General features: G+C 40.1%; 1 long non-coding RNA gene across 1 annotated transcript in view; it reads right to left on the reverse strand.

Annotated features, from left to right (window-relative positions):
* LOC121674507 overlaps positions 1–13,494 on the reverse strand; it is a 155,224-nt gene that overhangs the window by 125,133 nt on the left and 16,597 nt on the right. The window contains exon 2 of the long non-coding RNA XR_006019652.1: positions 6,862–6,947. This is a non-coding gene — a long non-coding RNA (uncharacterized LOC121674507). The remainder of the gene's footprint in view (positions 1–6,861; positions 6,948–13,494) is intronic.

Consider the following 13,494-nt stretch of genomic DNA (forward strand, 5'->3'; position numbering starts at 1 on the left):
TACAGCTCAGTGCTTGCTTTTCTAGATGAGGAGAGCAGATTGAAACCCTAAAAATGTCTCAGGTGAGAAACACACCAAAAAAAGGGTCTCCAAGCCTATGGTACTCGCACAAAACTGTTTACATTAAAACCATTACAAACTTCCCAGGCTTTAGACTGATGTAAGCGGTTTAGGTTATATCCTTCAGTCCTCTTCTCACCAGTCTTGTAAAATGAGTAGTCGGATCAGCTTTTTCTGCTATTCAAAGTTGCTCACCAAAATAATTATGCAACAGATGGAGTTACAGTTTTCTTCAAATAAAAGGAACAGACACTCAATTCAGCACTAGAAGAGGTGTCAGAGGACACTAAGCAATGAGAATGAAGCATTTATTTAAAATAACCGCAACTGCTCATGAGTTTTTATTGAAGTATTGTAAATATAATCCCATGCTTGGTTTTTTAATTTTTAAAAATCCATTAAATGAGTAAAAAGTTATGTGAACTAGTAACAGAACAAAATCTATGAGATGTTCTTATGTAGCTTTGAAAATGGAGGAAAACAGTACTGAAAGGAAGAATTTTTGAAAAGCCAAAATATTTTCAAGACTAATAAATAAACACCAAAACCCAAAATATTGATTTTGTTGCAGAAAGAATTAACTACAGGATTTTATTCAGATTTTAGTTTTCCCATGTCAAAAATATGTCATGACCCCACTGGGGAGTAGAGCAAGAGTGTGAGGAATCCTCTCCCTGGGGAGAAAGAAATAGCAGAGACAACGTGTGATGAACTGACCACAATCCCGATTTCATGTCCCCTAAACCTCTGTCAAGAAGAGGTAGAGAAATCAATCCCTGTGAAAGAGCAGTGGGGGCAAGGTGTTTGAAGACTTACTTATTATTTCTCATTGCCCTACTCAGATCTGACTGTCAATAAATTAAACTAATTTCCCCAAGTCAACTCTGGCTTCCCCATGACTGTAATTGGTGAGTGATCTCTACCTGCCCTAATCTTGACCCATGAACATTTTGTTATCCTTTCTTTCCCTTGCCCAGCTGCTTTGGCAGGCCTGTAATGTCCAGCCAGGGTCAATTCACCACTGTGTTTTAAATAAACATTAAAGACGCCACTTCTTTTTCTTCTAGGCCTTTATTCACTCCCCTCACCTCCCCGCCATAATTAGTCCCATCTACAAAAGATTACATGAACTTATTTTCCTGAAGATAATCTTTAGTTTATGAATTAGCATAGTCTATGAATTTATACAGTGCATCTAGAGAAACTGCAGATACACTGACCAAGGCATAGATACAGACAAGGAAAAGAAATTCAATCCTGTTTAATCAACACAATTTTTTCAGGGAACGAAAAAAGTAGTTTGGAAGCAGCAAAGTCTTCCCCCTACAGATAAATCAGAAAAAAACACATAATTTTTCAAATTTGAAGTTAGAAAAGTGTCTCTTTTGAGGTGAGCATGGATATCTGCTGTATGCTGGAGATATCACCACTGGAACAGATATCATTGTCACTATCTGACACCCAAAAAGAGGTAAGACACTGCTTAAGTGGGCTTTTTGGCATCTTCACATGCATTTAAGAAGGCTATGAGAAGAAGTGCTTTAGGACAACCAGAAGCTTCCATTTGGACAAAGACGAATTAAGCAGTTTAGAGAAAATGTCAGAGAGGGTCAAATAATATCCTAAAGAAAGAGATATATAAAGAGAGGTATTTTAATGAACAAGTGAATATAGAAAACCTAAGCTGAGAAAAAAAGGTACTAGAATGACTTTGCCATTTATCTTTCAATTAACATATAATGTGTTTTGTCATGAAACAGTCATTACTCAGAGCAGCTATGCCTTTGCTAGTGCAGGAAAATGTGTACCCTTCAGCATGTGGTTATTCCCCAAAAGGAAAAGAAAATTCTTTTAATTTTTCCAGATGAGTTTGATAGTGACTTAATGATTTTAATTGACCTCCGGTGTTTCTTTTCATGTGCCAGCTCTGCACCTCATTTGACCTCAGGCTTGCAGAAACTAATTAAATATGAGCACAGAGACAACTTTAAAACTCCAGAGCCAATACAGATAACAAAAGAAGATTTCCTCTACTTTTTTCTCCCAGTTTTTGAAGAAAGGAGTTCTATATTCTTAGTAAAAACCACAGACTGTCCTAGTTAATAAGATCATCTGGGATCAATTACTGCCAGGCATAATGATTCTTTATTCCAGATATGAGAATGAGATAGCTGTATATCTCTGTAGAAAATGAACACTGACATTCACCTTAAAGATTTATGCATGCATCATTTTCATACACACATATTTGGAGGGTCTACTGTCCACTATGTTTCTTCTCAAGGGGACAACGAGTGAGGCATATGAGCTTGTATGAAGAGTAGCACCCTCTAAAAAAAACCTTTTTTTTCTCTAAGTAGTAGACAACTGATTTCAATGAATTATGCCTGCATGTACATGTTCTCTATGAAATACAAATTTCTGCCCAAAGAAGTATGCATTTTCAAAAGCCAGTCTAAACGTGAGTTGCTGGAGGAGATGGTTCTGTCTTCTTCCCTAAGTGTTTTCCATCCTCCTCCAGCTCTTCCACTCACGCAGCTATGCAGCCATCCAGATCAAAGATATGATATGCTGGAAACAAACAAACAGAAATATACCAAACCAATCAGATTTAGCTCAAGTAGGATTTTGACTGCCACACAAGCATCAGTCCCACAATATGCAGGAAAGTTAAGATTTTCAGTAGCAGGAGGCTTAAGGTAATTTTAGTCAATCAAGAAATTAAGTACTAAGAGGAAAATGAGATGATTTTCATTACCTGCGCAGTGCAGGGTTTACAAACAGGCATACTGCAGTGTTATCCTACTGTACCGTGTATGGCAGTTTTTCAGGATATTGGCCTTTCATGGAAGTACTTTTTTCACGTGTTGAAAATTGGTGATCAGCAAAAGGACAGGCTGAAGAAGGTCATTGTGTTACAAAACAAAATTTACACAGTTCCATCAACTTCCATAGGAAGTCTCATCCACTGAGATCTGTTGGGGTCCCTCCCCCCTGCCATGTAGCCCTGGGAGAGGGGCCCTGGGGGGAGGCACAGGGTCTCCCTGCCCCTGGCCAGTCTCATTTCCCATTGGTTGGTTTGTGTTCCCCGGTGTGGCCAAGGACCCTCGGGTCCCGTGACTGCAGAGTTCCTGAGCCGAGCCCCGGCCATGCGGCTGGAGAAATAAACATCTCTGAAACATCTACCACGAATCTGTCCATATATACTTCGCTTTCCACGGGACTCCTGGTTTGAAATACACTTGTTGCAGTAATCCCCTCTGCAACAAACTGGTGGAGGAATGAGGGCAAGACACCGATCCCTGAGGAAGATTCGTGAGTAACATAATCACTCTAGACCTCTCTCTTCTCATTGGTTTGAATATTCTCTCTGGACTATGGAAGAATCGTGGGAAATGGGGCTCTCTGCGCCACAGAAAAAAATGTATCTAGAAGTAAAAGGAATCCTTGAACAACAAAACAAAAAAGTAATGCAACCGGGAGATCTAGAACATTTCTTCATCTGGCTTTTCAAAAGGTTCTCCTATATTTCTCGAGACTTACTTTTTGATATCGAACCTCCTGTATCTTGTGAGGGGTGTTTCTGGGATGAGATATGGGATAACGTATGGGATCAAAGAGAAGCTTTCCGTGCATACCTTATAATCAGGGAAGCTCTTGAGGAGCATTTGTATGGTCCCATTACCCCTAAAGCAGAGGATCATACTTATCCCGTGGCCGAGCCCGCGCGGCCGCCATCCCGGGAGCACATGACTGCAGCCGTGCCAGCGGAGGTGCCTGCGCTGGATGCGCCCGGCCCCCTCAGGAGCGCGCACCTTATTGCGGACCCCATCCCTGTCTCAGGGTCCCCGGCCACGCGGCCGTGAGTGAGGGAGCAATGCTGCAGGCGCCGCGGGTGCCGTGGGCCACGAGCAGCCAGGAACCGGGCATCGGCGTGGCAGGCCGCTCTGAGCACACGGCTCGGAGAGCCCTGCGGAGGGAGAAGCGGCGGTTTCCACAGCGACACGAGAAGCCGCGCAGCGCAGCGCCGAGCCGAAACCGGGCCGCACTCAAAGCAGCGTGGAGTTTGCGGAGCGGAACTGCTCACAGGGCACGGAGCCAGCGGCGATGGCAACGCGGGGCCGCGCAGAGCCCAGACACGCGCCGGAGCAGCGCCGCTCGGAGAGCGCGGAGCAGCCGCAACGCAGGGGCCCGGCCGAGACGTCGGAGTCGACGAGGCGGCAGCCACGCGGGACCAGCAGCCACGACGAACACGCAAGCACGTGATAGGAGCAGTTGTAGCCACGAAAGTCACAGGAACTGTGAAATGGTACAATGCAAAAAACAACTATGGATTTATAACACAAGATGATACAGGGGGAGATCTATTCATCCATAGAACTGCCATTAAAAGGAATAACCCTAAAAATTACCTGCAAAGTGTAGGAGATGGGGAAGTTGTACAATTTGATATAGTGCAAGGAAAGAAGGGTTTACAAGCAGCAAATATTACTGGGCCTGGAGGTATTCCAGTCAAAGGCAGCCGTTATGCACAAAATTATAAACAATATCCATCGCAGCAGCTTCCCTACCCACAGCCTACTTTCCCCTTTTACCCTATACCCAATATGAACCCCTTCCTAAGTTTACCCTATCCCCATTTTATTCCTAATCCGTTTTTCACCCCATGGCTTCCCTATACAATTCCATTTCCCTACAATTCCTCTCCTATGCCGAGGGGGGTATGAAAAGAGGGAGGGAAGAAATTAAACCCTCTCCTGCCTCAATTTCCCCACAAAGCATGCCTGGAGAGTTCTGTCTCCCTTCTGTCAGCCCTAAGATGTTCCAGAGAATCTGTTTGGACATTTTAAGACTCAGGAGGGTGGCTTGTTTTGTCTTGAAACTGTTCTTGTTATGTTTATCCAGTTATTTTCATTCTCCTTTTATTAAAATAAAACGGGTGAGATGTTGGGGTCCCTCCCCTGCCATGGAGCCCTGGGAGAGGGGCCCTGGGGGGAGGCACGGGGTCTCCCTGCCCCTGGCCAGTCTCACTGCCCATTGGTTGGTTTGTGTTCCCCGGTGTGGCCAAGGACCCTCGGGTCCCGTGACTGCAGGGTTCCTGAGCCGAGCCCCGGCCATGCGGCTGGAGAAATAAACATCTCTGAAACATCTACCACAAATCTGTCCATATATACTTCACTTTCCACGGGACTCCTGGTTTGAAATATACTTTTAGCAGTAATCCCCGCTGCAACAGAGATCTTTCTTACATTTTTCCACACACTGCTATTTCTGAACCAAATAACTTCATCCTAAGGTACTGCATCATAAATGACTGCCTGGTGTGATGTGAGGAGTGCCGAGTGCTGATATCAACTCCTTCGAGACCATGTGTGTTCTATGTCAAAATATTGAGCCAAAAAATTAAAAATATTGCAACAAAGAAGCCCCCTGCAAAAAACAAAAACAAAAACAAAAACAAAAACAAAACCACAACCAACCGACCAACCAACCAAAAAAAATCCTCACAGAGACACAGACAGCCTGTATAGCAGCCACTTTCATTGCCTCATCTTCAACTTTCAGCTACTAGAAGCACAATTAATTTGCATGTCTCCAGTCTAATGCTGTAGGCTTTGCACCTTTCAAAATATACCTGAAAGCATCGCTTGCTGTAATCCTCCCTATCAGAGACTGGATATTGCCCTACTAGCTATAAATATTTCTGGATGTTGTACAATTGAGTGTCCATACACGATGTCTACATGTCAGCGTCTAAGGCACTGGAAAGGCCTGAGAGTTGGCCCTGAGTAATTTGTTTGTGACTGAGCAGCACAGGGTGCCTTCACAGTACTGTCTCACTTATAATAGAGATATGTGGGGCAATGTTACTTTTTGGAATACATCCAGTTCCCTTCAGTGAATGAACTAAAAATAAGCTAACCTACTCCAAAACTACTTACTACAAATGCAGCAATTCTGGAGCATCAGCGTAGAAATGTTGATTCCAAACAGGCTTTTATTATACAAATACTCCATTGCCCGTAAGTAGTTCTCTGCTTGGAAGGCTGCAATAGCTTCCTTGGAGCCAGCAGATGGAGAAATGCTTCTGTTTAAAAAATATCTGTGGGGAAAGGCAAATTCAGCAGCTATGGAGGGAAAGCAGCTGTACTTTCCAAATCTCTTCCCTCCTGATCATGAAATCTATCCCAGTCCGTTTCCTAGGTAACCCTACGAAACTGAGAATACTAGTTGAGACTGGAGGCAGTCAAAAACCAGATATAATTTTAAGTTAACCTTACATAAAATAAGTTAAGAAATGTCATCTTTGATAGGATTCAGAAATTTAGTTTGTTTTTTTTTTCTCCATGCACACAATGGGTTGTAGATGACACTGTCATTTTCCCACAATAGTTTGGAATGGTCTTATAAGATACTAGAGTATTGCACCTGTTTTTTGGGGTTTTTTAAAAGATTCATACACTGGCCTCCTCTGTTTTTTATAGTTGAAACATAGTATTTTTATTGATCAGTTATACTGAATACAAGCATAAATACTGATACTAGGGAATATGAACATCATACTGTCAATTTCATGCACTTTACTGAGGAATTCTCCTCAGATAACAGTCAGCAGATGACACATATTAACTTAGGAATAGAACAATAGATAAATAAATAATAGAATAGAGTATTCTTCTTATTTCTTTTTCTAGGGGAAAAAAAGCAGACTGTAGTAAAAAAATTGCATTTAAAATGTACATGGAGTTCATGTAAAGCAAAACCAGTCACATTCTCCTTTCTCAAAATGAAATTTCTTACCCTCTATAGTCACACCATCCACTCAGTTTCTGTCTGTATTGAAAGCATGGAGACACAGACTGTAAAATGGTCTGGATGAAGAGAGCCTGTAAATCAAGGAAAGAACAGAACAGCATACTATGATTATTTTCAAATTCATATGCATCCACTCTACCTTTTTGTCATTTCAAAGCATACGTGAATGCATCTGAGATATAGAAAGGAAAAGATATCCTTCAGATAATGAGATCAGTGTATTTCATCACAGCACTGCTCGCAAAAACTCAACTGGGTCAACACAGTGGACCAACAGGTTGATAAATTTGGTCATTATATTTTAGATGCCAACTTTTCAGAGAATGTTAAGGATACCAGCATTAATTATAACTATAATTTAAGCAGCCATTTTGCCTACTTTCTCTTGTTTCTTTTCAACCTCAAAACATATTGGTGATAGGCACAGGTACCAGTATTTAGCTATAGCTGCACCTTCCGCTATGCAGCTGGAGACCTGCAGTAAAACTTAAGGGAGAAACCTGATGTCACTCAGCTTGGTCTTTATGTACTGATAAGTTTAATCAAGTCCACAAACTAAGCATCTGATGTAACCACTCAGTGATATAATTTCTAAAGGCAGTCCTGACAAGATTTGTAGTTTTAGAAAAGTGTTTATGCACAATTAAGAGATGTTGCATGATCAGTGCTCAGTCACGTTATATCTTTCAATACCCCCAATAACCAAAATACTTATAAACATTCTCAACATAATAGCCTTTGTAAAAGTAGGGAACTAGATTTCTAGAGTGTGGAGGAGAGCTTTACAACTAGTGCTGCCTTTCAGCCTCACATAAACTGATTTCCATTTCACACCCAATTTAAAATCAGAATTCTCATTAATATGGGTATTTTCTGCATTTTAGTTGTGAGGAATAAAATGCACCTAACATGCAGCCTTTCCCTACTAAGCTCCAGATCAGCTTGCATTAACCAGAGGTCAAACTCTGTCTATGATTTTTCACAATCTTTAGAGCTTCACAGACCTGTAACCCCCCCGCTGTGTGCTGTGTGTCAGTGTCTGCAGCAAATGGTGCTGAATTAAGACTGCATTTGGTACATCTGCAATCCTCAATAACCTAGGAGACCAACCATTTCCCAGTTTAGAAGTCCAGCTGAAACTGAAGCACTTTGTCTGGGCAGGTGCAGTCCCAAATAAGCATACTTAGCCTGTGCCTTGGACAGATTTGCCAAGCTGACTGTAATCTAGAAACCCAAGCTAGCCTGCACCTACACCTGAATACATGTGCCCTGTCATGGTCAGAGGCTACACAGCTTACATTTGCTGTCAGTCAGGTCTGGAGGTTTACTCGGATGTGCCCTCTCGGACATGCCTCAGAAGGATGAATTAAAGGCATTTATTGCAAAACTGATAGCTCCCTTCTGGGTAAAATTTTCTCAACAATGTTGAGGTTTAATTGGGTGAGACATTTTAGATATTATTTCTAAATATAGAAAAAGCAGACCTCAGCTGCTCTCTAGTTACCATAGCAACTGCAAGGTATTATGGCACTTACATGTGCATACATATAGCATTTTCCATGTATAAAATTAATATCTCAATCAACTTTTATATAGGCTGAGAATATTTTTTTTTCCATTTTACCTGTTTTACAGGTGACCCTTCAGTGGAAATAAAGGAGAAAAGACCTGTTGGAATATTATTAGAATCATAGATTCATTTAGGTTGGAAAAGACCTTTAACATCAAATCCAACCATTAACCCAGCACTGCCAGGTCCACCAGTAACCGTGTCCCCAGGTGCCACATCTATACATCTCTTAAGTATCTCCAGGGATGGTGACACAACCACTTCCTTGAGCAGCTTGTTCCGATGCTTATGATGAATAAATCTTTCCTAATATCCGGCCTAAGCTTCCTCTGGTGCAACTTGAGATCATTTCCTCCTATCGCTTGCTACTTGGGAGAAAACAACACCCCTCACATGGCTAGGTAGATGTAGAGAGCAATAAATTTCCCTCTGAGCCTCCTTTTCTCCAGGCTGAACAGCCCCAGTTCTCTCAGCTGCTCCTCATCAAACTTGCGCTCCAGACCCTTCACCAGCTCTGCTGCCCTTCTCTGGGCAAACTTCAGCATCTCCAGCATCTTTGTAGTGAGGGGCCCAAAACTGAACACAGGATTGAAAGTGTGGCCTCACCAGTGCTGAGTACAGGGGGACAACCCCTTCCCTAGTTTTAAGGTGGTAAGAGTAGATGAAACAATCTGGGATTCATGACCAGCTTGTGCAATACAGGCAAAATGTATAACTGCTGCACTGTTGAATTAGTAACTGGAAAGGAATGAGTAGCATGTAGAGTCCAAGAAGAGACTGACATGAACAAACCAACAGGACATAAATCAGCTGTGAAGTTAAGCAGTATACCAAGCCACATAAAACAAACTTGCTCCATAAGCCTAATTCTCAGTAACTTGGTTTTTCAGACACAACTTACCTATGCAATTTTTTTGCCCGGCATTAAGTTTTTAGTAACATCTCGCTTGAACTGCCATGACAGTGTGAGAGAAAGAGCAGAAGCATGTTTAATTTATATGAAAGCAATCTCAAGTCATATTTAAGCCAAACTACAAAACTAATTATTGAGACTATTTTTGAGATTCATACTGTCATGTATGTGTGAGATTCATATGTCATGGTGTGCAAAATAGTGTAGTTTTAATTTATCGTAGAATCATGGAATGGTTTGGGTTAGAAGGGACCTTAAAATACATCTAGTTCCAAACCACCAGCCATAGGCAGGGATACCTTCCACTAGACCATGTGGTTCAGAACTCCATTCAACCTGGCCTTGAACACTTCTGTGATTGGATATCCACAACTTCTCCAGGCAATCTCTTCGAGTGCCTCAAATCATAATAGTGAAGAATTTCTTCCTTATAGATAATCTAGTCTCTTTCATGTTTAAAACCATTACCTCTTGTCCTATCACTACATGTTTTGATTTTCTTGATTTTAAAGTTATTAAATCGTTAGGAGAAAAAAAAAGGGGGGTCTTTTGAACTGTTTTTTCAATTTGCTTCCATAAAGCTTCTACTGCGATTAGCCCAGTTCTATGTCAAATCAAGCATTTATCAGCTCTAAATTTCAATAATGCAACTTAAGGCAACTTAACATAGAATTATATATCAGTTTTGTATCATTACACTTGTTCTCTTCTGGACATCCACTTCAAAAGACAGCAAATCACAAAATCTCTCCCTGACTGAACTGACATAAAGGCTTAGATGTTTATTTCAACACCTTAAGCTACATTAAGGAACAACATTGTGCTTGAGTACATGGTGTGTCTTAAGAAGAAAGGTATCACATGCAGCTCAAAATGACTGCTGAGAAGACTCCCACACTCTGTGGTAAGGATTCCCATACTAGCAGCAACAGGAGCAACTCCAGCCAGCTCTGGACTAGGCACTATAGCAGGAGGGTTTCTATTGCTCGTAAAATATGCACTGACTGCTTTGAAGTTACCTTGGTGCTAATGGTTCACACACTGTAACTTTGGTGCTACTTCTTAGAGGTTGTTAAGGGCTTGCTACAGGATACATCAGCATTATGGTGGAGAAAGGTGCAGGCTCCCTTTGCCCATACTTAACTAAATGTGAATCAGCTCTGAACTGAACCAAAAGCTGAACAGGCAGAATATATTAACTTAGGCTCTCTGCTATCCTAACACAGTTACTCTACAATGAGCTTTTAATACAGGCAGAGTGAACCCACATCTGCCTGCGCCAGATATACTGATTGTGGGAAAGAATAAGCACCTTAGGTGAATCAGGGGCTAAGCAATCTTTAGTAATTTGGGCTTTAACCTCTAAATAAAAGGCTTGTATAAGTGTAATATTAGGATAAGTAAATGTGTCATGGGCGTACATTCAAAGTTTGTGTGTAAAACTAGAGCAGTACTTAACTACTCCTATCCCCTTGAAGAACAAGTTCCACTTTACTTCTAGCACTGGAACAGGCTCCCCAGGGCAGTGGTCACAGCACCAAGCCTGACAGAGCTCAAGAAGTGTTTGGACAATTCTCCCAGGAGCATGGTGTGACTCCTGGGGTGTCCTGTGCAGGGCCAGAGTTGGATTTGAGGATCCTGATGGGTCCCTTCCAACTCAGAAAATATCACAAAATCATAAATATGCTATTTCCATGCCAATTTAAATAACCAAGATGAGAGAAATCCAATGCTCTGAATGTAGTATTGTAGGCAGAACCTAAACCTACATACTATTAATAATGTAATATTATCTGTGCTGACAACGCAACACTGTTTTCTTAGTCAACATTTGCATTCTTCCAAAAAACACTATTCACCTATCTACTATCTATGGAGAAAGTCCTGGCATAAAAAAGCCATTTATAAAGATATGAAATGCAGAATACTCATCACTAATATTAGATCCTTAAATGTAAGCAATGCAATAAAGAAAACATCTGGTGATTTGTGGTAATTTCATAGTATAGGTTACTCTACTTATATTATTTAGATGTTTCAAATGTGATTTTAAAATCAGATTAAGATACTAAGATTGGCAATACCACACCCAAGTTTACAAATACCAGTATGGATGCATTATCTTAGCACTTCCTAATTTTAACAAAATGAAAATTACGATTTTAATGTTGATAACAGAAATACCTAAATAGATGTAACATTCTCAAGTGCAAGTTCTTGTGTCAAAGAAGGATGCACAAAAAACTGTTTTCCTAAAATCCTTTTGATGTCTTAAACAGTACTTATTATAATATACTGATTACTTGAATTTAATGGATAGCTTCCTTAAAATTCTTCCCTAGTTAGTATTTGATAAAAGCTCCATTTTCACTTCCTCAAGAGGAGAAATTAAAGATCTACATAATTTCCTCTCATGCAGGACTGTGTGCTTTAAATCCAAATAGAAAGAAATTGAAACTACAGTTTAAAAGTAAAAGTTTTAAAAAGCGAATAGATCTCTACCCTCTTTAAAGTCTCCTTATTCTGTAAGGGAACTTCAATGATACAATACTTAAGATATTTTTAACACCTACTTCAGCACAGATTTCTGTCTTTACTGATTTAAAATATGATTTCTTATACTCAGAACTGAGTTCTTAAAAGTTCACAAGACAGCTTTTGATATCTAATGAATCCCAAAGAGCTCCTTTCTTAAGATTTCTTTGTATCAAAAATAGCATGCAGCCCTGCAATAGAGGTGTTTTCTGACCAAAGGGGTGTGATTGATTTGTAGGAAGATAACTGAGCCAAGACAGTTCTATGTTTGCTGAGGGGCAAAATCACTTCTTTGCAGCTTTAGCTAGAAATGCATCTCTCCACTAGCTTCTGTGTTTTGGCCCAAACTCCTCCAGTTTTAGTGGGCATGATGAGATGTTTTCTGTGCACCTTGTCTTGCTGGATAGATTTTGTTTATAAAAATAAGAAGCAAACTCTTGAAGAGACAGGCTGAAGTAGAAGGAAAATTCTCGTTTTTGAGCTGTTTGCCAAAGTAGTTATGCAAATGCTTATTGGTGAGATTAAGCTGCTAAAGTACATCAGTCTTACAATATGTGTTTTCAATATACCTTTATGTAAGTTTTGTTTAAGAATATAGGTGGATTCAGTATCAGCCCTAAGAAATCCTTTCACCTTAACAGTGTTTTTAGTGCTGGCCAGACACTCAGGTTGGTGACATAAATATTTTGTACTCATATATTATATATTTATCAGCTAATATAAAAATACATTACATAATATTTGCTATTTATGTTTGAATGTGGCACAAAACGTACTAAAAAAGTCAGGTCTTTACTGCAGTCATTCTGTCTTCTGGATTTTATGGAAAACTGTACATTACTTACGGCATTGTTGCACTCTAGCTATGATGATCCACAGGACTAATACACATGCATGTATGCATATAACTGTAAAATGAGAAATTTCATAAGCAAATGCAGTTTCTGGTATGTAGTCTTAATGTCTACTAAAACCAGCCAGACATACATTAGGACAGAAGAAACACACTAATAGTAATAGACATAGCTAACCTTGATATATATAAAAAAAAATATCAAATCAATTGCTCAGAACACTGAAGTTAGCAGGTACATTTCACAATGGAAAATAACTTGTCTCCTTGAGGACTTTCAAAACAACAGAATGATATTTAAAACATGGTGAGATGCCAAAAATTTATCCTCTTTCTTGACAAGATATGCATACATATCTCAAAGAACAGAACTAGTGCTGTGACTGACTTCACTCTTTGTTGGAAAACAAGTAGAACTTTGCATAGAGTTTTCAAGTGAAATTTTGAATGTCAAGCTGAGCTTGACTAAATTAGTGCATGTGTTGAAACAGCTTCATCTTACCTACTGTGTTAAAATGTTGTTCTTGGTGCATAGCAAGAAGCTGCCAAATAGAGCACTAAATTGGAAGTTTGTTGAAATATGGAAAAAGACAGGTACCCAGCACCACAGCCATCACAATTTCAGGGATATTAATAAACTAAACTAAAATCTGTCATGATCATTCACTTCTCTTTTGAAAGAGTTACATCAAACAAAATTAATAAGATCAAAATGAACAAACATTCATTTTGGCTTGAACTAAATGG

Source organism: Corvus kubaryi, unplaced genomic scaffold, assembly GCF_017639235.1.
Source record: "Corvus kubaryi isolate FWS band 111438036 unplaced genomic scaffold, C.kubaryi_AGA036_p1.0 68, whole genome shotgun sequence".
Taxonomy (NCBI): Eukaryota; Metazoa; Chordata; class Aves; order Passeriformes; family Corvidae; genus Corvus; species Corvus kubaryi.